Here is a 23,878-nt window from a genome sequence, read left to right on the forward strand (position 1 = left end):
AAAGCATGGAGTGAAGATGGCTCAAGTGATTGAGCGCCTCTCTCCCACATGGGAAGTCCCAGGTTCAGTTCCCATTGCCTCGTAAAGAGAAGACAAGCTGACACAGAGCACACAGAGAATGGACAGAGAGAGCTGACAGTGAGTGCAAACAATGAGGGGGGATAAAAAAAGTGTTGTTGTTTTTTTGTGTGTTTTTTTTTAGGCATTAGAAACTGGACTCTCTACTCTCCCAGAAAAATAGCTAGAGGTTAGGCAGAAATGGACTGGAAGAAAATGTTCTAAGGTTTAGGACACCAGGGGAAGGCTGGATACCAATCAGAAGAGAGAACAGCAAAGGAAAATAATCTCAACTTGAAAACTGAGATAAAGTGACTTTCCCCCACTATATACAATTTTGAATTCTCAAGCCTTGAGTTGGTGGCTGCAAAGGGGACTGCAGGGATCCCCTTCCTCAGGAAACAGGAGAGAGAAACTAGACTAAGGCTGACTCAGCTTTTAACCCACAAATTCCTTCTGTGGTGTCCCATGATCCCGTCCAGGCTGGGAGGAATCACACCATTGTTTGCCTTGGGAGCTAGCACAAGACTAAAGAGATCCAACCTCTCAATCACCCTCCTAATTACTGGGACTGGTTGTTGAGGATGTAGAGGAGAGTGGAATAATTTCTTACCTGGTAAAAGAGAGGAGGCTGGAGAAAAACCTCTGAGAAGGTTTGAATTACGAGGCTCTTAGCATCCAGGCATGATCCTCTATCACATTGATCTGGTAAGTATTGCAGCAAACACATTACAACCAGGGGTAGAACTGAGAGGGCTGACAAAGAGTGCCATCTGCTGGCTGATGGAGGAAATTAATTTGAGGTAATTAAAAATAACTAAAGGGAAAAAAAGTAAATAAGAAACAACCAGCAAGATGGCAGCTGAGTAAGGAGCTCCTAGAGTCGGCTACAGCTACAGGGCAGTTAGTAAACACCCAGAGCTATCTGGAACTAACTGAAGCAACTGTTTGGGGGCTCCAGGAGACCAGAAAATCATCCTACAACATCCTTGAAGGAATGGAAGGAGGAGACTGCCCATCTGCAGAGAAGATTTCTAAGTAGAGTGCTCCACGCCACAGAGGCCGGTGCCCATCCTCCACTGAAGGCACAAGCCACCTCAGAAGCTGTTCTGCAGCTGGAATTGAAAACTCCACTTCCCAAAAATGGGGGAGGAAGAGAAGGTTGAGTACCAACTTCAGCTACTGATGAGTAAATTCAGTGGGCTAAAGTATAATCCTAAGAACAGCTAAAGATTGAGCCTGTCCAAGTCAGAAAGAGGATGGTAGCTGCCATGTTAAATCCATGGGGAAGTGGGGCAGACTGAAATTCACAGTACTGGTATGAACTAGCTTCTTCCCATCCAGATCAGACTGCAGCTCTAGCCTAGACCCAGCTCCACCTCTAGGAGGAAGGAATCTGAGGGGACCTGTGCCAGCCTCTCCAGGAAATTACTGACCAAGCTGCAGAGGCTGATGATTGTCCTACTTTGGCAGTGCAAACTGCCCCAGGAGCTATTCTGTGGCTGGAATTGGAGGCTCCATTTCCCAAAAATGGGAGGAGGAGACGGTTGGCCACCAATTTCAGCTACCGATTAGTAGACTCCACTGGCTAAGGTATATCCCTAGGAACATCTGGGGTGTGAATCTGCCCAAGTCAGAAAGAGGCCAGTGGCAACCATTTTGACTCTGCCCCCAGCATGATCGGAAACCAGGCTGACCAAAAATCATAGTGATGGTTGGAACTGGTTTCTTTCACTCAGATCGGCCTGTAGCCCTAGGCTAGGCTTCAGTCCCACCTCTGGCAGGGAGAAGGCTGGCAGGCCCTGCAGCAGCCTATCCAGGTAACTGCGGGTACCTTTGACTGACACAGACTGAATAATCAGAAGCCTACTGGGACAACTGCAGTCATCTTGGACCTGCACAGCATAGATAGCTGCCCACACCTGCAGCTCCATCCCCACCCCAGGCAGGGGAGAAAGGGAAATGAAGCCTCATCAGTCTCTCTTGGCAATTACAGTCTAGGCCTCCATGACTTGGATAATTCCACACAGCTGTGACTCTGTCCCTACCCCTGGCAAAGTAGAAAGTTGGAAGAAGTTTCATGGGTCCCTGGGGCAATGAGGGCAGCTTGAGCCTCCACAGCTTATAGCACCAACTACACCCTTGGCTCCTACTGCACAACCAGCAAGGAAGAAAGGGCAGGAAGCCCCAAACTAAAGAGAAAAACTGAACCCAGAATTAATACTCTTGAAAGCCAGATGCTAAAACACCAACAAAAAATTACAATCCACACCAAGAAACAGGAAGATATGGCCCAGTTAAAGAAAAAAGATAAGCCTCCAGATGACATAAAGGAGTTGAGACAATTAATCATAGATGTTCAAACAAATATCCTTAATAAATTCAATGAGATGGCAAAAGAGATTTAGGATATTAAGAAGATATTGGATGAGCACAAAGAAGAATTTGAAAGCAAACAGAAAAATAGTGATCTTATGGGAATGAAAGGCACAATAAATGAAATCTTAAAACCATTGAAATCACATAATAGTAGATTTGAGGAGGCAGAAGAAAGGATTGGTGAGCTTAAAAAAATGGCCTCTGAAAGTGAACATACAAAAGAACAGATGAAGAAAAGAATGGAAAAAGTTGAACAAGGGCTCAGCAAATCAAATGACAGCAAGAGACATGCAAACATTCATGTCATGGGTGTACCAAAAGGAGAAGAAAAGGGAAAAGGGGCAGAAGGAATATTTGAAGAAAAAATGGTAGAAAATTTCCCAACCCTATTGAAGGACATAGAAATCCATGTCCAAGAAGCACAATGTACTCCCACCTGAAAAAAATTCAAATAGACCAACTCTGAGACATATTAATCAGAAAGTCAAATGCCAAAAATAAAGAATCCTGAGAACATCAAAAGAAAAACAATGCATAACATATAAGGGATACCTACTAAGATTAAATGCTGATTTCTCACCAGAAACCATGGAGGCAAGAAGACAGTGGTATGATTTATTTAAGATACTACAAGAGAAAAACTTCCAACCAAGAATCTCATATCTGGGAAGATTGTCTTTCAAAAATGAGGGCAAGATTAGAATATTCACAGATAAACAGAAACTGAGAGCATTTCTAACCAAGAGACCAGATTTTCAGGAACTGCTAAAGGATGTGCTAGAGCCTGAAAGGAAAAGACAGAAGAGAGAGGCCTGGAAGAGAGTCTAGAAATGAAGATTATATTGGTAAAAGTAAAAATGTCAAAAGAGTGGTAAAAATAAAATATGACAGGTAAAATTCAAATAGGAATAAACTTAACCAATGGTGCAAAACACTTGTACTCAGAAAACTGCAACTCAGTGTTAAAAGAAATTTTTTAAAAAGCCTAAATAACTGGAAGAACATTCATGCTCATGGATTGGAAGACTAAATATCATTAAGATGTCAATTTCTACTCAAATTGATATAAAGATTCAGTGCAACCCCAATAAAAATTCCACCAGCATTTTTTAAAAAATTAAACACAATTATCAAATTTATTTGGAAGGGTAAGGATCCTGAGTAGGCAAAAACATCTTAAAAAGGAAAAGTGAGCCCTCATCTCCAGACTTTAAGTCATTTTACCTAGCTATAGTGGTAAAAACAGTATGGTACTGTCATAAAGACAGACACATAGACCAATGGAACCAAATTGATGGTTCAGAAACAGATCTTCACATGTATGGTCAAGTGATTTTTGACTAGCCTGTCAAACCCACATAGCCCAGGCAGAACAGTCCATTCAACAAATAGTGCTGAAAGAACAGGAAAGAAGACCCCTATCTCACACTGTATCCAAAAATTAACTCAATATGTATCAAAAACCTCAAATAAAAGCAAGAACCATAAAGCTTCTAGAAGAAATTGTAGGAAATTATCCTCAAGGCCTGGTGGTAGGTGGTGGATTATTTTTTGTTTTTCTTTTCTTTTTCTTTTTTCTTTTTTTGTTTTTTTTGGTGGATTCTTAAAGGAGATAAGAGGAGGACTGAGATGGACTACTGATGTTTAAGATATGTAGAAGTTTTAATTAGTTTTATTGTAAAAGTGTGGAAATGTGTAGAGTGCATGGTAACAAATAGTGAGTAACCATTATTTTATAAATGGGGCTGTGGCTGAAAATGGTAGTCTAGGTATGCGGGCAGCGGCGGGCCTCCGGGAGGGTCGGTGGTTGGCCAGGTGGGCTCTCCGGACGGGGCTGCCTTGCGGTCGAAGGAGAGGAGGGGGTTCGGCATGAAGCCGTTGGGCCCTCGCTCTCTCCGCTCAGGCACGGGGGACGCGTGGTGCAAGCAAGAACACCACGGAGACAAGGTCGAGGCACAAGTCTACTTTATTGTTGAAGGGGACATGGTTTTATAGGGTCTAGGGATACGTAAAGGGACTTGATTGGTGCCGGCAGGTGCTGTTGCTTGCGTAGGCGGTTACTGGACAGTAGGCGGTTACTGGACAGTAGGCGGTTACTGGACAGTAAGCTGGCTAAGAGGTTAGGAGCAAGGGAGGGGAAGGGGAAAGTGTGGGCTGTCTAGATAATGGCTAGGCGGAAGACGGAGAAGGGGAGAAGGAGGGGCAGTGCCGGCTGCCAATACTGGGCGGGAAGGAGACGGGGACATAGGTATGTAAATGTCAACTGACAGAATGCTAGAGAATAATCTAGGAACTGAATACCACAGTAAACCAAGAGTTGGATGAGAACTGTGGTTGATGGTACAGGTGCAAGAATGTCCTTTGTGAGCTAGAGCAAATGTACATCGCTATTGCAGGGTGGTGGGAATGTAGAGAAGCATGGGAAAAATACAACTGAAGTGACCTATGGACTGTGGTTAGCAGTAATAATATAATATTCTTGCATCTATGCCAAAAATGTACTGTGTTGATAATGGCGTAGTATGGAAAATGTGAGCCAAATAGACACTATAGACATAGTAACAATTAGAGGATATGATCTTATCTGTAACAAATGTTCTACCACAGTGTGTTGTGTTGTGTTGATAGAGGGGTGTTGTTTGGAAATTCTGCACATGTGCATGGTTGTTTTATAAGTTTACAACTTCTGTCATAAAAAAACATATTTCAAAATAATAATAGGGTGGGTTGGAGGAAAAATACACCAAATGTAAAATAAGGACTATAATTAGTAGTAAGATTTTGACAATATTCTTTCATAATTTGTAACAAACATCTCACAACAGTGCAAGGTGTTGGTGGAGGGTTGATGTATGGGAACTCTGTATGATGTTATCATGTTTGCTTTGTAAGTTCACAACTTTTACTGTACACTTATTGTTTATGTATGTTCATATATAAATGATATAAACATAATAATAATAAGGTGGGTTGGGGGAAAATATTTTGGTTAGTAGTAATATTTTGACAATGCTCTTTAATCATCAGTTAAAAATGTTTAACAGCAATGCAATGTATTGGTGGTAGAGTAAGTTATGAGAGTCCTGTATGATGTTATATGTTTGTTTTGCAAGTTCACAATTATTACTATACACTTATTGTTTATGTATTTTTATGTATGAGTGATATATTTCAATAAATTTTTAAAAGATACAAAAAAAGTAAATAAGAGAGGCTTTTTATGGCCTTTATAGCCTCCCTCATTAAGGCCCTTGGAAGAGGGTCTGCAACCCATTACTGGGTCCAGGGCCCAGATTTGATCAACTAACAGGGACAGTCCTAAAGACCTAGAATAAAGTGAACCAAGAATCAAAGCACAGCAGTAATACACAGCAGTAATCACTGAATCCCTAGAAAGAGAAAGAAATTGAACATTTGCGGCGGTTTGCTCAGTCGGTAGAGGTGGGGTCTGGCTGCGGACGAGGGGTCGGTCCAGCTCAGGACAAGGGGTCGGTCCCGCTTGGGACGAGGGGTCGGTCCGGCAGCAGACGAGGGGTCGGTCTCACAGGGGTTGTGCGGTTCGGCTGATGGGGTCACCCAGCGAAGCAGGCGACGAACTGGGGACAAGGGAGGCCAGGCCCTTGTCGGGGGCTCTCAGGGCTGGAGGGCGCACGGCAGAAGAACTACCGCGGAGACAAGGTAAACACGCAAGTCCACTTTACTGAGGGAGAGGCAACAGTTTTATAGGGGCTGGGGAAGGCTGATTGGTCGAAGCCACACCCTGTTCTGATTGGTTGCCGGAGAAAGGTCAGTGGGCGGTACTGGATGGGGGAGGGGTGGTGATTAGGGATTGGCTGTTGCTGTTGCTGGGGGAAGTGGCAGGGTTTAGTGATTGGTGGCTGCTGTTGCTGGGGTGGGGGGCAGACTGGAGTTTCCCGCCCACGCCTGGCTGTTACTGCTGTCGGGGGGAGGGAAAAGGGCAGACTGGATTTTTCCGCCCTGCGTCTGCACAGGGAGAAAGAAGAAGAAGGGTGCCGCCCCACAAGGCATCGTGTGGCGCCATCCGGGAGGAGGGGCGGCCGCGGAAGCATGGCTGCTGAGAAGGGGAGACCCGAGGGCACTCTGCGCCCATGCCGAGCTTCCTTCAGGGGTGGCGGTGGGCCCGACCAACCACCCTATTATGGGGGCAGCGGTTTGGAATAGGCCTACCGCGGTCGCCGCCCCTCGCCAGGCCAGCAAACCACACTTCAACCCGAGGGGTGACCGCAAACATTGTAAGTAGCTTTGATGAAAGCTTTTTTTTCCTCTTATGAAAGAGAAAGAAATTCACCATCATAATAAATGCCTGGACATCAGCAAATTTACAAGTCATGCTAAGAAAATGAAAGAAATAGCCCAAGCAAAGGAATATATCAAGGCCACAAATGAGACACAATATTTGAGACAACTAATCAATGAGATCTATACATATTTCCAAAATCAAATTGTGAGTTGAAAGACAATATGGCCAAAGAGATAAAGAACATCAAGAAGACACTGACGGGAAACGGACTTTGGCCCAGTGGTTAGGGCGTCCGTCTACCATATGGGAGGTCCACGGTTCAAACCCCGGGCTGCCTTGACTTGTGTGGAGATGGCCATGCGCAGTGCTGATGCGCGCAAGGAGTGCCGTGCCACGCAAGGGTGTCCCCCGCGTGGGGGAGCCCCACGCGCAAGGAGGGCACCCGTGAGGAAAGCCGCCCAGCGTGAAAAGAAAGTGCAGCCTGCCCAGGAATGGCGCCGCCCACACTTCCCATGCCGCTGACGACAACAGAAGCGGACAAAGAAACAAGACGCAGCAAATAGACACCAAGAACAGACAACCAGGGGAGGGGGGGGGGGGAATTAAATAAATAAATAAATCTTTAAAAAAAAAAAAGAAGAAGACACTGACAATATTAAAGAAAGCCTTAGAGCCTGAAAGAAAAAGACAGGAGAGAGAGGCAAGGAAGAGAGTATATAAAAGAGAATAGCAGGAAGGATAATTAAAAGAGTGAAAAGACAGATGAAAATAAGGTATGACAAAAGATATGGTCATGGCCGATGGGGTTAACTACCAGGTCAGATGGCCCCTCTTTGGAACTGGTGTTTATGTGTGATGAATCTGGACTCAGATGGGATCTCTCTTCATAAGACTTTCATGCTATTGTGCTGGAGGTGCAGTTAGTGTCGGGGTTTAAGATATATTTAGGGGATTTGAATCTCTGGACTGACAATGTGATAGCCAGGTCCTGAGCCTCAACAGACTCCAGCACCTACAATCTGACTCATTGGGCTCACCACACTCAGCTAAGATGGAGTTGAAGAAGGACAACCACCACACCATGGAGCCTAGAGTGATTACAACTGAAAGTGGGAGGATTGCATCCAGCATCCATGTGGAATCTGAGCCTCCTCTTGACATAGAGGTGCAATGGACACAACCAATCCAATGTCCACATAGAAAAGGTGGCATTGGATTGAGAAAAGTGGACATGATGGCTGATGGGTATGGGGAAAGGCAGGAAGAGATGAGAGGTGGAGGCGTCTTTGGGACATGGAGCTGCCCTGGATGGTGCTTCAGGGGCAATCACCGGACACTGTAAATCCTCACAGGGCCCACTGGATGGAATGGGGGAGAGTATGGGCCATGATGTGGACCATTGACCATGAGGTGCAGAGGTGCCCAAAGATGTACTTGCCAAATGCAATGGATATGTCATGATGATAGGAAGGAGTGTTGCTGGGGGGGGGGGAGGAGAGGTGGGGTGGGGGTGGTAGGGTTCAAAGGGACCTCATATATATATATTTTTAATGTAATATTATTACAAAGTCAATAAAAAAATAAAAAAATTAAAAAAAATAAAAATAAAATAAAATAAAATAAAAAGGTATGACAAAAGAAAACCAAAGAAAAAAATGGTAGAAGTAAATAATGCATTTAAAGTAATATCATTTAATGTGAATGGATTAAACTCCCCAATCAAAGGATATAGAATGACATAATGGATTAAAAACAAAAACAAAAACAAGAGCCATCTATATGCTGCCTTCAAGAGGCTCACTTTAGACCCACAGATAAAAACTCGCTGAAAGAGAAAGTTTAGAAAAAGATACTCCATGCGAACAGTGACCAAAAAAGGCAGAGGTAGCTATGTATTAATATTAATTGGAAAAATTGACTTTAAATAGAAAAAAGTTACAAGAGATACAGAAAGCCATTATATATTTACAAAAGGGACAATCCACCAGGAAAAAATAACAATCATAAATATCTTTGCACCTAATCAGGGTGCCCTGCTGAGACCAGTTCAGCAATAGGTCTGCATAAAGGAAAGGCAGCACAGAACGGAAGAAACAAAAGGACAGAAAGAAAGACACAAGAGAGGAAACAAAGATGGGACCAGCGGATTTCACAGCTTTTGAAACTGAGAGCCTCAACCCTAGTTTCCACATTGTATTTATTTGAACGCTAATGAGTAGCTGTTTGCTACAGGAAGCAACTTGCAACATCTTCTACAATAGCAGGAAGCAAGTTGAAATATCTACAATAAGGCAATTTACAACAACAGGTAGCAACTTGCAACATTTTCTACAATAACAGGAAGCAACTTGCAACATCTTTTACAATAAATAGGAAGCAACAAATAGATAAACCAGTTTTCCACAATGGTGCCCCAAAATACATGAGGCCAACTCTGACAAACTGAAGGGAGAAAGAGATATCTCTACAATAATAGTTGGAGACTTCAACATATCACTCACATCATTAGATAGCACAACTAGACAGAAGATCAACAAGGAAACACAGAACTTGAACATTATGATAAACATGTTAGACCTAACAGACATATACAGAATGTTGCACCCAAACTCAGTGGGTTATACATTCTTCTCAAGTGCTTATGGATCTTTCTCCAGAATCGACTACATGTTAGGTCACAATGCAAGTCTCAATAAATATAAATATTGAAATTATACAATGCACCTTCTCAGATCATAATGGAATGAAACTGGAAATCAAAAATAGACAGGAAAAAAGAATATTAAAAAATGTGTGGAGGCTAAACATCTCACTCCTAAATAATCAGTGGGTCAAAAAAGAAATTATAAGTGAAACTAGTAAATATATTGAGACAAAAACAAGAACACAACTTATCAAAACTTATGAGATACAGTTAAGGCAGTCCTGACAGGGAAATTTATAGCCTTAAATGCTTATATTAAAAAAGAAGAAAGAGCTAAACTCAAATATTTAACTGAACAACTGGAGAAACTAGAAAAAGTACAGCAAATCACTCCCAGAGCAAGCAGAAGGAAAGAAATAATAAAGATTAGAGCAGAAATAAATGGAACTGAGAACAAAAAAAAAACAATAGATGTAAATGTGTTGCCTTTCCCCCAGCATGGGACATGACTCCCAGGGATGAGCCTCCCTGGTGCTGAGGGATTACTAACAAGTACCAGCTGATGATGTAACTAGAAAATGACCTTGAATAAAAGGGTCAATTCGGACCAGCAAAATATCTCAATCTACATATAATACCAGGAGTTAAAAATGCTTTTTGACCTTCATCAAAGGGGGAAATGGAAAGAACAAATGAGTTTATATGGCTGTGAGTCTCCAAAAAGAGCCAGGAGGTTATCAGAGGGGTTGCCCTTATGCACACCTCAGCAGAGTCCCAGAGACAGATAAAGTAGATACAACCCTGAGTATTGGTTCTTCTGAGGGCTACAGAGACCCACAGGTTCTATGGTCATGGCAGATGGAGTTCAGTGCCATGTCATTTGGCCCAACTTTGGAGTTTGTGTTTCTGTGTGATGGAGCTGGACTCAGATGTGATCTTTGTTCACAAGCCTCTCCTGTTACTTTTACCAGAACTGTAGTTGGTGCTGGGGTTTAATATATACCCAGGGGACCTGAATCTCTGAACTGACCATGTGATAGCCAGGCCCTGAGCCTCAACAGACTTCAGCTCCTACAGTCTGGTTTATTGGACTTACCCCACTCAGGTAACATGGAGTTGAAGAAAGTCAACCACCACACCAGGGAGCCAAGAGTGCCTACAGCTGAAAGCAGGAGGATTGCATCCAGCATCCATGTGGAATCTAAGGCCCCTCTTGATATAGAAGTGGAGTGGACACAACCATTCCAAGGACCACAGGATGGAGGAATAGAGTATGGATTAGAGTGGACTTACTGATATTCTATTCATGAACTATTGTGATTAGTAATTGAAGAAAATGTGGCATTGGTGTGGAGAAAGTGGCCATGGTGGCTGCTGGGGGTAGGAAATGGGAGGAAGAGATGAGATGTGGGGGCGTTTTCGGGACTTGGAGTTGTCCTGGGTGGTGCTGCAGGGACAGTTACTGGACATTGTATGTCCTCCCATGGCCCACTGGGTGGAATGTGGGAGAGTGTGGGCTATGATGTGGACCATTGACCATGAGGTACAGCAGTGCTCAGAGATGTATTCACCAAATGCAATGAATGTCTCATGATGATGGAGGAGATTGTTGTTATGGGGGGAGAAGTGGGGTTAGGGGGGTGGGTGGTATATGGAGACCTCATATTTTTTAAATGTAATATAAAAAAACAAAGACAAAAAAATAAAATAAACAATAGAGAAAATCAACAGAAGCAAAAACTGGTTCTTTGAGAAGATCAATAAAATTGATAAAACCCTAGCTAGACTAACAAAGAAAAAGAGAGGACGCAAATAAAATCAGAAATGGAAGGGGGGAAGTTACAACTGATCCACAGAAATAAAAAGGATCATAAGAGGATATTATGAGAAACTGTATGCCAACAAACTAGACAACCTTAGTCATCTATGACAAAGTCCTAGGAATGCACAAACAATCTACACTGGCACTACAAGAAATACAAAAACTTAACAAACCAATCACATTTAAAGAGATTGAATCAGTCATCAAAAATCTCCCAGCAAAGAAAAGTCCAGGACCAGATGGCTTCACAGATTTTTTCAACCAAGCATTTCGAAAAGAATTAACACCAATCCTGTTTAAATGCTTTCAAAAAATTAAACCTGAGGGAAAATTACCCAGCACATTTTAGGAAGCCAACATCACCCTAATACCAAAGCCAGATAAAGACACTACAAGTAAAGAAAATTACAGACCAATCCCTCTAATGAGCATAGATGCAAAAATTCTCAACAAAATAGTTGCAAATAGAATCCAACAGCAAATCAAAAGACATACATCACAACCAGGTGGGATTTATTCCTCGTACGCAAGGCTGTTTCAACATAAGAAAATCAATTAATGTAATATACCACATTAACAAATTGAAGGGGAAAAAAAACACATGAGCATCTCAATCGATGCAGAAAAGGCATGCAACAAAATCTGCATCCTTTCTTGATAAAAACACATTGAAAGATAGGAATAGAAGGAAAATTCCTCAATATGATAAAAGGCATATATGAAAAAAACCACAGCCAACATCATACTCAATGGAGAATGGTTGAAAATTTTCCCTCTAAGATCGGGAACATGACAAGAATGCCTACTGCCACCATTGTTATTCAACACTGTACTAGAAGTTCTAGCTAGAGTAAGTAGACAAGAAAATAAAAGGTATTAGGAAAAGAGGAAGTAAAATTCTCAATATTTGCAGATGACATGATCCTATATTTAGAAAATTCTGAAATATCTACAACAAAACTACTTGAGCTAGTAAATGACTTCAGCAAAGTGGCAGGATTCAAGATCAACACGAAAAATCAGCAATGGTTCTGTCCACTAGTATTGAAGAATTTGAGGAGGAATACAAGGGAAAATTTTCAGGTACAATAGCAACAAAAGGACTCAAATACCTAGGAAATCAATTTAACCAAAGAAGTGCAGGACCCATACTCACAAAACAATAAAAAATGCTCAAAGAAATCAATGAAGACCTCAACAAATGGAAAGATATTCTGTGTTCATGGATTAGAAGACTAAATATCATGAAAATGTCAATCCTACCCAAGTTGATTTATAGGTTCAATGCAATACCAATCAAAATTCCAATAGCCTGCTTTACAGACATAGAAAAGGCAAAAACCAAATTTATTTGGAAGGGAAAGTGCACCCAAACAGCCAAAAGCATTCTAAAAAAGAAGAGTGATATGGGAGGACTTTCACTGCCTAACCCTGAAACATATTTCAAAGCTACAGTGGTCAAAACAGCATGGTTTTGGCATAAAGATAGACATGTTGACCAGGGGAATCAAACTGAGAGTCCAGAAGTAAGCCTTCACCTCTACGGAGAACTGGTTTTCAACAAACCTACCAACTCCATGTTAATGGGGCAAAACAGTCTATTCAACAAATGGTATTGGGTAGCAGATGTGGCTCAAGTGGTTGAGCACCTCCTTCCCTCATGGGAGGTCCAGGTTCAGTTCCCGGTGCATCCTGAAAACAGACAACAAGCAAACAGATGAAAAAACCAACTCAGGGGAGCTGATTTGGCTCAGTGGTTGAACACTGGCTTCCACATATGAGGTCAATCCCTGGCCCCAGTACCTAAAAAAAAAAGTGCAGGGAAAACTGGATATCCATAACCAAGAGAATGAAAGAGGAACCCTATCTTATTCCCTATACAAGAATCAACTCAAAATGGATCAAAGGCCTAAATATAAAAGTCAGGACCATAAAGTGACTAGAAGAAAATGTAGGGAAACATCTTTAAAAGCCTTGTGGTAGGTGGTGATTTCTTGGACTTATACCCAAAGTCCAAGCAATGAAAGAAAAAAATGGATAAATGGGACATCCTCAAAATTAAACACGTTTTAAATGGAAAAAATTTAAAAACAAACAAAAATTAAAAAAACAACAACAATGCTTTCACTGTTGCCATATTCAAAAGATCACTTAAACTATCTTAAGTGGGTTTTTTGCCCTCTTAAACCAAAAGTGTATGGACTAATGTATTCCTTATTTGTCGCTTTAAAATTCCTTACATACACTAACATCAAACCATTAAATTAAAAGAAAATAATCTAATAATTGTAAGTGCTTATAGTTAAACAGTATGCTATTTGATTGATTCTAAATGATTTTTTAAAGGAACATATACTTTGAAATAAACTTTTTGATTTGCTAAAAAAAAAAAAAATTAACACTTTTGCACCTCACAGGACTTTGTCAAAGGGTGAAAAGGCAACCAACTCAAAGGGAGAAAATATTTCGAAATGACATATCTGATAAGGTTTTAATATCTATAATCTATAAAGAAGAACTGAGAGCAGGAACATGAAAAGACATCTGCACACAAATGTTCATAGCAGGTTTATAAACACAATTGGCAAAAGATGGAAACAACCCAGGTGTTCATCAACCAATGAATTGTGGAATATTATGCAGCTGTAAGAAATGAAGTCATAAAACATATGACATCATGGATGAACCCGGAGAACATTATGTTGAGTGAAGTAAGCCAGACACAAAAGGACAAAGACTGTGTGATTGCACTACCATGAACTAAATATATTGTGTAAACTCATGGAGTTAATAATTGAATATGGATCATCAGGAAATAGAATGGGGTTAGAGAATGGAAAGCTGTGGGTTAACTTGTGCAGAACTGGTTTAAAAAGGATGTGTGTTAATCTTTGGAAATGAGTAGAAATGGTGAAAGCCCACTATAATGTCTGTAACTAGCAGTATTATTACATGGGTAGGAAAGGTGTTTAAATGGAAAATCTAAGGTCATGTATATTACTAAAGGAAAAGCTAAAAAATATAACATGGAAATGTATAGCATAGCAAAACCTCATGTGAAATGTGAATATGGGTAAAATTGCATATATAAGATTGTTTTTCTTTGAAGTTGAAGAAATGTATGTTAATACTACAAGATGTTAATATCAGACAAAAAATATGCTAAGTGAAAGAAACCAGACATCAAGTACTACATATTGTATGACTTCACATATATAAATTGCAAATATAAATCAATTTATAAAGATGAACTTAGACTAGTGGTTATGTAGGGCTGGGGAAGGACTGGTAAGTGGTGTGGAGATTTTGTTTCTGGAGTAATAAAATTGTTCTAAAACTTTTTGTGGTTGATGAATACACAACATTATGATTATACTAAAGGCCATTGATTGTGCACTTTGGATAGTTCATATAATCTATGAATATACCTCAATAAAACTTGCATACCAAATAAATAAATAAGTAATTGGGCAAAAATAGCCAGAAATAGTGGCTTTGTACAGAAGGGGAAGCATAGAGATTGACAGATGAAGAATTTTCTTGTTTGATTGTTTTTGTTTTTTGATTATTATTATTAATATTGAAATAGTGAAAATGTTTTAATGATGACTGGGTGATGTGAGTATTCCAAATACCATTGATCATATACTTCATATGAATTGTATGCTTTATTAATATGAATCAATAAAATTGATTTGTTAAAAAAAAATACACTGAGCCAGTACAAAGAATTTGAAAACCTGAACAGAAAATAATAGAGCTTATGGCAATGAAAGACACAATAGGTGTGATCAAAAACACATTAGAGGACAACCAGCAAGATGGTGGCAAAGAGCTCCTAGAGTCAACTCGTGCTACAGGGCAGTTAGTAATCACCCAGAGCTTTCTAAAGCACCTGTTTGGGGGCTCCAGGAGACCAGAAGAGCATCATGCAACATCCTTGAGAGAATGGAAGGAAGAAACTGCCCACCTGCAGAGAAGATTCATGAGTAGAGCACTCCACGCCACAGAGGCCAGTTACCCATCTTCTACTGGCAGCACAAGCTGGCTCCGGATCTATTCCACTGCTGGAACTGGAAGCTCCACTTCCCAAAATTGGGGGAGGAAGAAACATTCGGGCACCAACTTCAGCTACTGATTAGTAAACTCTGCTGGTTAAACTTTAACCCTAAGAACAGCTAAAGTTTGACCTGCACAAGTCAGAAAGAGACCAGTAGCTACCATTTTAACTCCATATCCAGCACGAGGGGAAGCAGGCAGACTGTTGGTAGGGACCAGTTTCTTTCCATCTGGATCAGATTGCAGTTCTAGCCTAAGGCCCAGCCCCACCTCCAGCAGGGAGGAACCTGGGGTGACTTGCACCAGCCTCTTTGGGAAAATACAGACCACACTACAGAGGCTGGTGATCTTTCTACTCTGGCAGTGCAAGCTGCCTTGGGAGCTATTCTGTGACTGGAGTTGGAAGCTCCATTTCCAAAAAACAGGGGAGGGAGAGACAGTTGGCCACCGACTTCAGCTACTGAAATTTGGCTGGCTGACGTATAATCCTAAGAACAGCTAAAGTTTGGACCTATCTGGTTCAGAAAGAACTGTCATTTTGACTCCACCTCTTATATGAGGGGAAGTTGGGCTGATTGAAAATCACAGTGACAGTAGAGAGCGGCTTCTTTCACCCAGATTGGCCTGCAGCCCTAGCCTAGCTTCAGCCCCATGTCTACCAGGGAGGAAGCTGACAGGTCCTGCACAAACCTCTTTGGGTAACTACAGGTACATTCAGCTGGTGCAACTGAATATTTGGAAATCTACTGGGGCAACTGTGGTCATTTTGGACCCACATGGCATAGACTCCTGCCCACACCTGCAGCTCCATCCCCGCCCCAGGCAGAGGAGGAAGGAGCATGAAGCTTCATCAGACTCTCTGGGCAACTACAGTTTAGGGCTGCATGACTTGGATTATTACATACAGTTGTGGTTCTGTCCCTGCCCCTGCCAAAGGAGAAAGTTGGAAGAATCTTCATCTGTCCCTTGGGCAATGCGGGCAGCTTGAGCCTCCACAGCTTACAGCACCAACTACATCCTTGGCTCCTACTGCACAACCAGCAAGGGAGAAAGGGCAAGAAAGCCCTAAACTAAAGAGAGAAACTGCACCCAGAATAAATACATCTAGTAAGCCAGATGTCAAGATGCCAACAAAAAATTACAATCCAGGGAAGCAGATGTGGCTCAAGAAATAAGGCCTTCTCCACCTACCATATGGGAGGACCCCAGTTCAATCCCTGGGGCCTCCTGAGGAAAAAGAAGGAGAGAAAACATGCCTGTGTGGCAAGCCAGTCCCCATGCAGCAAGCTAGTGCCCACACAGCGGGCCAGTGCCCTTGTGGCTAGCCGAGTGCCTATGCAGCAAGCTGAGTGTGCAGTGAGCCAGTGCCTGTGCAAGTGAGTCACATGGCAAGATGATCACACAACAAAAGAGAGATGAAGAGGAGAGTCAAGGTGAAGCACAGCAGAGACCAGGAACTGAGGTGGCACAAATGACAGGGAAACTCTCCCCATATTAGAGGTCCCCAGGATTGAATCCTGGTGAATCCTAGAGGAGAAAGACAGAAGACAAAAAGAGAAATAGACGAAGAAGATCACACAGTGAATGGACACAGACAGCAAAAGCAGCAGGGTGGGGGAGGGGGAGGGGAAGAGAAAAAAGAAAAAAATAAATCTTTTTAAAAATTTCAATCCACACCAACAAAGAGGAAGATATGGCCCAGTTAAAGAAAAAAGATACACCTCCAGGGAAGCAGACTTGGCCCAATGGATAGGGCATCCACCTACTACATGGGAAGTCCACGGTTCAAACCCCAGGCCTCCTTGACCAGTGTGGAGCTGGCCCATGCACAGTGCTGATGCGCACAAGGAGTGCCGTGCCATGCAGGGGTGTCCCCCACATAGGTGAGCCCCACGCGCAAGGAACGCACCCCGTAAGGAGAGCAGCCCAGCGCGAAAGAAAGTGCAGTCTGCCCAGGAATGGCGCCGCACACACACAGAGCTGACATAACAAGATAATGCAACAAAAAGAAACACAGATTCCCAGTGCCGCTGATAAGGATAGAAGCAATCACAGAAGAACACACAGTGAATGGACACAGAGAGCAGACAACTGGGGAGGGATAGGGGAGAGAAATAAATAAAAAATAACTCTTTAAAAAAAAAAAGATAAGCCTCCAGATGACATAAAGGAGTTGAGACAACTAATCATAGATTATTTCAATGAGATGGCTAAAGAGATTAAGGATATTAAGAAGACATTGGACGAGCACAAAGAAGAATTTGAAAGCATGCATAGGAAAATAGCATATCTTATGGGCATGAAAGGTGGAATAAATGAAATTAAAAATACACTGGAATCATATAATAGCAGATTTGAGGAGGCAGAATAAAGGATTGGTAAGCTTGAATAAATGGCCTCCAAAAGTGAACATACAAAAGAACAGATGAAGAAAAAAATGGAAAGAATTGAACAAGGTCTCAGGGAAATAAATGACAGCAAAAGATGTGCAAATATGTGTGTCATGGGTGTCCCAGAAGGAAAAGAGAAGGGAGAAGGGGCAGAAGAAATATTTGAAGAAATAATGGTAGAAAATTTCCCAACCCTATTGAAAGACATGGATATCTATGTCCAAGAAGCACAACATGCTCCCATCCAAATAAATCTCAATACATGAACTCTGAGACACATACTAATCAGAATGTCAAATGCCAAAGACGAAGAATTCTGACAGCAGCTACAGAAAAGCAATGCATAACATATGTATTAGTCAGCCAAAGGGGCGCTGATGCAAAATACTAGAAATCTGTTGGCTTTTATAAAGGGTATTTATTTGGGGTATAAGTTTACAGTTACCAGGCCATAAAGCAAAAGTTACTTCCCTCACCAAAGTCTTTTGCCACATGTTGGAGTAAGATGGTTGCTGATGTCTGCAAGAGTTCAGGCTTCCTTTTCCCCTCAAGGTTCCATGGTCCCATCTTCTTCCAATATCAGCAGTAGGCTGGGATAAGTCTCATCTCTCTCCTGGGGCTCATTTCTCTCTGGGCTCAGCTGCTCTGCTCTCTCTCTCTACTTGGCCAGCTGAAAACTATCAGGCAAATGGCTTATCTCTCTTCCTGGGGCCTCTGCCATGTCTAATGGAGCCTTCTCTCTTTCCTCAGGTATCTACTTCTCTGTGCATTTACTTCCCAGGTTTCCAGCATTAAAACTCTAACTTTCTCTTCTGCCATGTCATTTTCTCTGTAAGTCCCTGCCCCCTTGTGCTGAACATCCTACTTACATGGCCCAATTAAAGCCTTAATCATTACCTAATCAAGTAAAAGTGAAACTTCTGAGTCCAGTCTAATCTAATATGCCCAGGGGAACAGACCAGTTTACAAACATAATCCAATGTCTATTTTTGTAATTCATAAACAATATCAAACTGCTACAACATATAAAGGACACCCAATAAGATTAAGTGCTGAAACCATGGAGGCAAGAAGACAGTGGTATGATATATTTAAGATACTGCAAGAGAAAAACTTCCAGCCAAGAATCTTATATCCAGCAAGATTGTCTTTCAAAAATGAGGGTCAGTTTAAAATATTCACAGATAAACAGAAACAGAGAGTTTGTAACCAAGAGACCAACTTTTCAGGAAATACTAAATGGTGTGCTACAGTCTGAAAAGAAAACACAGGAGAGAGAAGCTTGAAAGAGAGTCTGGAAATGAAGATTATATCAGTAAAAGTAAAAGTGTGAAAAGTGTGGTGAAAATAAAATATGAGAGATAAAACCCAAAGATCAAAATGGGTGAATTAAGAACTGCCTTTACAGTAATAATATTGAATGTTAATGTAATAAACTTCCCAATCAAAAGACACAGACTGGCAGAATGGATTAGAAAATATAAGCCACTTTTATGCTTTCTGCAAGAAACTCACCTTAGACCCAAGGGTATCAATAGATTGAAAGTGAAAGGCTGGAAAAGATATTCCATGCATTCAGTAGCCAAAAGGAAAAAAACAAACAAACAAAACCAGAATACCTATAATTATATTATATGAAATAGACTTTTTAAAAAAGATTTATTTATTTCTCTCTCGTATCCCCCCCAGTTGTCTGTTCTCTGTGTCCATTTGCTGTATGTTCTTGTTTTTGTCTGCTTCTGTTGTTATCAGTGGCATGGGAATCTGTGTTTCTTTTTGTTGCATCATCTTGCTGTGTCAACTCTCCGTGTGTGTGGTGCCATTCCTGGGCAGGCTGCATTTTCTTTCGTGCTGGGTGGCTCTCCTTATGGGGCGCACTCCTTGCACATGGGGCTCTCCTATGTGGGGGACACCCCTGCATGGCAGGACACTCCTTGCATGCATCAGCACTGTGCATTAATTCCAAATGGCTGAAATTATACAAAGCACCTCTAGCAGTTTAGCATTGTTTATTAATTCCAAAAATAGATATTGTATTATGTTTGTAAACTGGTCTGTTCCTCAGGATGTGTTCTCCTTAGATTATATTAAGTTCAGAGATTTCACTTTTACTAGAGTAAATTATGATTAGGGCTTTGATTGGGCCACATCAGTAGGACATAAAAACTACACAGCAGAGGAGTTAGAGTATTTGATGCAGGAGCCCTGGGAAGTAAATACACAGGAGAACACAGAGGAATAGAGATGGTTCCATAGAGTCCCCAGGAAGAGAGAAAGCCTGATAGCCTACAGCTACAGCCCAGAAAGAGTTCTGGGAAAGAGCTGAGACTTATCCCAGCCTACAGCTTAGATAGGAAGAAGTTGGGATCACAGAGACTTAACAGGAAGAGGAAGCCTGCAACACTTGCAGAGACTGGCAGCCATCTTGCTCCAACACCTGGCAATAGACTTTGATGAGGGAAGTAACTTACCCTTTATGGCCTTGTGACTAAACTTCTACCCCAAATAAATACCTTTTATAGAGGCGAACGTATTTCTGGTACTTTGCATCAGCACATCTTTGGCTAATATAGCACCTTCTCAGATGATAATGTAATAAAACTAGAAATCAGTAATATATGGGAAATGGGGAAATTTAAAAAATGTGTGGAAGATGAACAACACACTCTTAAACAATTGGTGGGTCAAAGAAGAAATTTTAAGTGGAATCAGTAAATATATTGAGATGAATGAAAACAAGGACACAACTTACCAAAACTTATGGGATACAATGAAGTCAGTGCTGAGAGGGAAGGTTATAGCCCTAAACACCTATATTAGAAAAGAAGAAAGAGCTAAAAGCAAAGATCTAACTTAAAAACTGGAGAAAATAGAAAAAGAACAGAAATCACTCCCAGAGCAAGCAGAAGGAAAGAAATAATAAAGATTAAAGCAGAAATAAATGGAATTGAGAACAAGAAAACAAACAGGGAAAATCAACAAAACCAAAAGCTGGTTCTTTGAGAAGATCAATAAAATTGATAAAACCCTAGCTGGACTAATAAAGAAAAAGAGAGGATGCAAATAAAATCAGAAATGAAAGGGGGACCCACAAAAAGGATCATAAGAGGATATTATGAGAAACTATATGCCAACAAATCAGACAACCTAGATGAAATGGACAAAATCCTAGAAATGCACAAACCATCTACACTGATGCTACAAGATATACAAAAACTTAACAAACCAATCACATTTAAAGAGATTGAGCTCATCATCAAAAATCTCCCAGCAAAGAAAAGTCAAGGACCAGATGGCTTCACAGGTGAATGCTACCAAGCATTTCAAAAAGAATTAACCAATCCTGTTTAAACTCTTCCAAAAAACTGAAGAGGAGGGAAAATTACCCAACACATTTTATGAAGCCAGCATCACCCTAATACTAAAGCCAGATAAAGACACTAGAAGAAAATTACAAACCAATCTCTCTAATGAGCATAGATACAAAAATCCTCAACAAAATAATTGCAAATTGAATCCAACAGCATATCAAAAGAATCATACACCACGACCATGTGGGATTTATTCCTGGTATGCAAGGCTGGTTCAACACAAGAAAATCAATTAACATAATACACCAAACTAAGGAATTGAAAGAAAAAAAACAATATAATCATCTTGATTGATACAGAAAGGCATTTGACAAAATCCAGGATCCTTTCTTGATAAAAAACACTTCGAAAGATAGGAATAGAAGGAAAGGTCCTTCATATAATAAAGAATTTATAAGAAAAACCCATACCCAACATTATAGTCAATGTGGAAATGTTAAAAGCTTTCCCTCTAAGATCTGAAACAAGACAAGATGCCCACAGTCACCATTGTTATTCAACATTTTGCTAGAAGTTCTAGCTAGAGTAATTAGACAAGAGAAAAATAAAAGGCATACAAATAGGAAAAGAAGAAGTAAAACTCTCAATATTTGCAGGTGACATGATCCTATATTTAAAAAATACTGAAATGTCTACAACAAAGCTACTTGAGCTAATAAATGTCTTCAGCAAAAAGGTAGGATACAAGATCAACATGCAAAAATCATTAATATTTCTGTCCCTGGTATTGAAAAATTTGATGAGAAAATCAGGGGAAAAAAATCCATTTACAATAGCAACAAAAATACTCAAATAACTAGAATCAATTTAACCAAAGAAGTATAGGACCTAACTCAAAAAACAATAAAAAGTGCTCAAAGAAATCAGTGAAGACCTAAATAAATGGAAAGACATTCTGTGTTCATGGTTGGAAGACTAAATATCTTGAAGGTGTCAGTCCTACCTAAAATGATTTATAGATTCAATGCAATACCAATCAATATTCCAACAGCCTACTTTACAGAAATAGAAAAGGCAATTACCAAATTAATTTGGAAGGGAAAGTGCACCCAAATTGCTGAAAACATTCTAAAAAGAAGAGCATACAGTATAGGAGGACTTTCACTGCCTGACTTTGAAATATTTCAAAGCTTCATTGGTCAAAACAGCATGGTATTGGCATAAAGAGAGATACACTGATCAGGGAATAGAACTGAGAGTCCAGAAATAAACCTTTACCTCTACAGTCAACTGGTTTTCAACCAACATACCAAGTCCATGTTACCAGGACAAAAGAGTGTCTTCAACAAATGGTGCTGGGAGAACTGGATATCCAAACCAAAAGAATAAAGGAGGACTCCTATCTTACTCCCTCTACAAGAATCAACTAAAATGGATCAAAGACCTAAATATAAAAGTCAGGAAAGTAGATGTGGATCAACCAGTTGGGTACCCACCTACCACACGGGAGATCTCAGGTTTTGGACTTGGTGCCTCCTCAAGAGGATAAGCAGACACCACACCTGCCTCAATGAGCTAGATGCCACACCACTGCAACAAGTGGTGATTAGAGGGGTTTTTCTTTTCAGAATAATGAAATTTTTAAAAAAATTTATGTTGATAAATATACAACATTGTGATTATTCTAAAAGCCTCTGATTATATACTTTGGATAGATTGTACAGTATGTAGATATATCCCAATAAAACTGCTTCTTAAAAAAATGGGCACTAGACACTAACTTGAAGCCACGAAAAGAAATAAAGAACATTAGTAAAGGTACTACATGGGTAAATATAAAATCCTTTATTCTTGTACTTTTGAATTATAACTGCTTCCCCACACACAGGTGGCTTAAAAAACAAATGTGCAAAACAATAACTTAAAATCTATGTTAATGAGTGTATAATGTATAAAAATGTAAACTGAGCCAATATCATTATAAAAGGAGAGGGGTGGAGATGTGTGAATGTAGAGCATTTGTATACTACTGAAAGGAGGTTGGTATTATTCAAACTAAGCGGTTATTAGTTGAAGATGTTAATTTTAAACATAAGATAATGACTAAGAAAATAACTAAAAATATAGAAAAAAGGAAAGAAGAAAGGAATAAAAAGGCATACTATGAAAAAGCAACAAAACACACACACAAAAGCTAGTAATGGGGTAATTAAGGAAGAAAAACATATAAAACATACAGAAAACAAATAGCTAAATGGCTGAAGTAAATCCTTCCTTATCAGTTATTACCTTAAATGTAAATAGATTAAACTCTTCTATTAAAAGACAGAGATTGGCAGATTGAATGAAAAAACCATGATACATATTTCTACATGCTGTCTATAAGAGACTCATTTTAGATACAAAGACACAAAGAGTTTGAAAGTTAAAGTATGGAAAAAGATATTCTATGCAATTAATAAACAAAAGATAGCCAGGACGACTATATTATTGCCAGGAAAAAAATAGACTTTAAGTCAAAAAACTTATAAGAGACAAAGGAGGACATTACATATTCATAAAAGGTTAAATTAAGCAAGAAGATAAAACATTTATAAACATATGTGCACCTAACAACAGACCCCAAACTATATGAAGAAAGCATTGACAGAATTGAAGGGAGAAATTGATAGTTCTACAATAATAGTTGGAGACTTCAATACACCATTTTCAGTAACTGATAGAATATCTTGACAGAAGATCAATAAGGAAATAGAAGAACTGAAAGAATTCTATAAATTACACCTAATGGACATAAATAGAACACTCCAACCAACAAGAGCGTAGTACAAATTATCCTGAAGCTCACATGAATCATTCTCTTGGATGGACCATATGTTAGTCACAAATGAAAACTTTATAAGTTTTAAAAGATTGAAACCATTTAAACTATCTTTTCTGACCACAATGGAATGA

The sequence above is a fragment of the Dasypus novemcinctus genome, chromosome 23, assembly GCF_030445035.2.
Source record: "Dasypus novemcinctus isolate mDasNov1 chromosome 23, mDasNov1.1.hap2, whole genome shotgun sequence".
In the NCBI taxonomy this organism is placed as follows: Eukaryota; Metazoa; Chordata; class Mammalia; order Cingulata; family Dasypodidae; genus Dasypus; species Dasypus novemcinctus.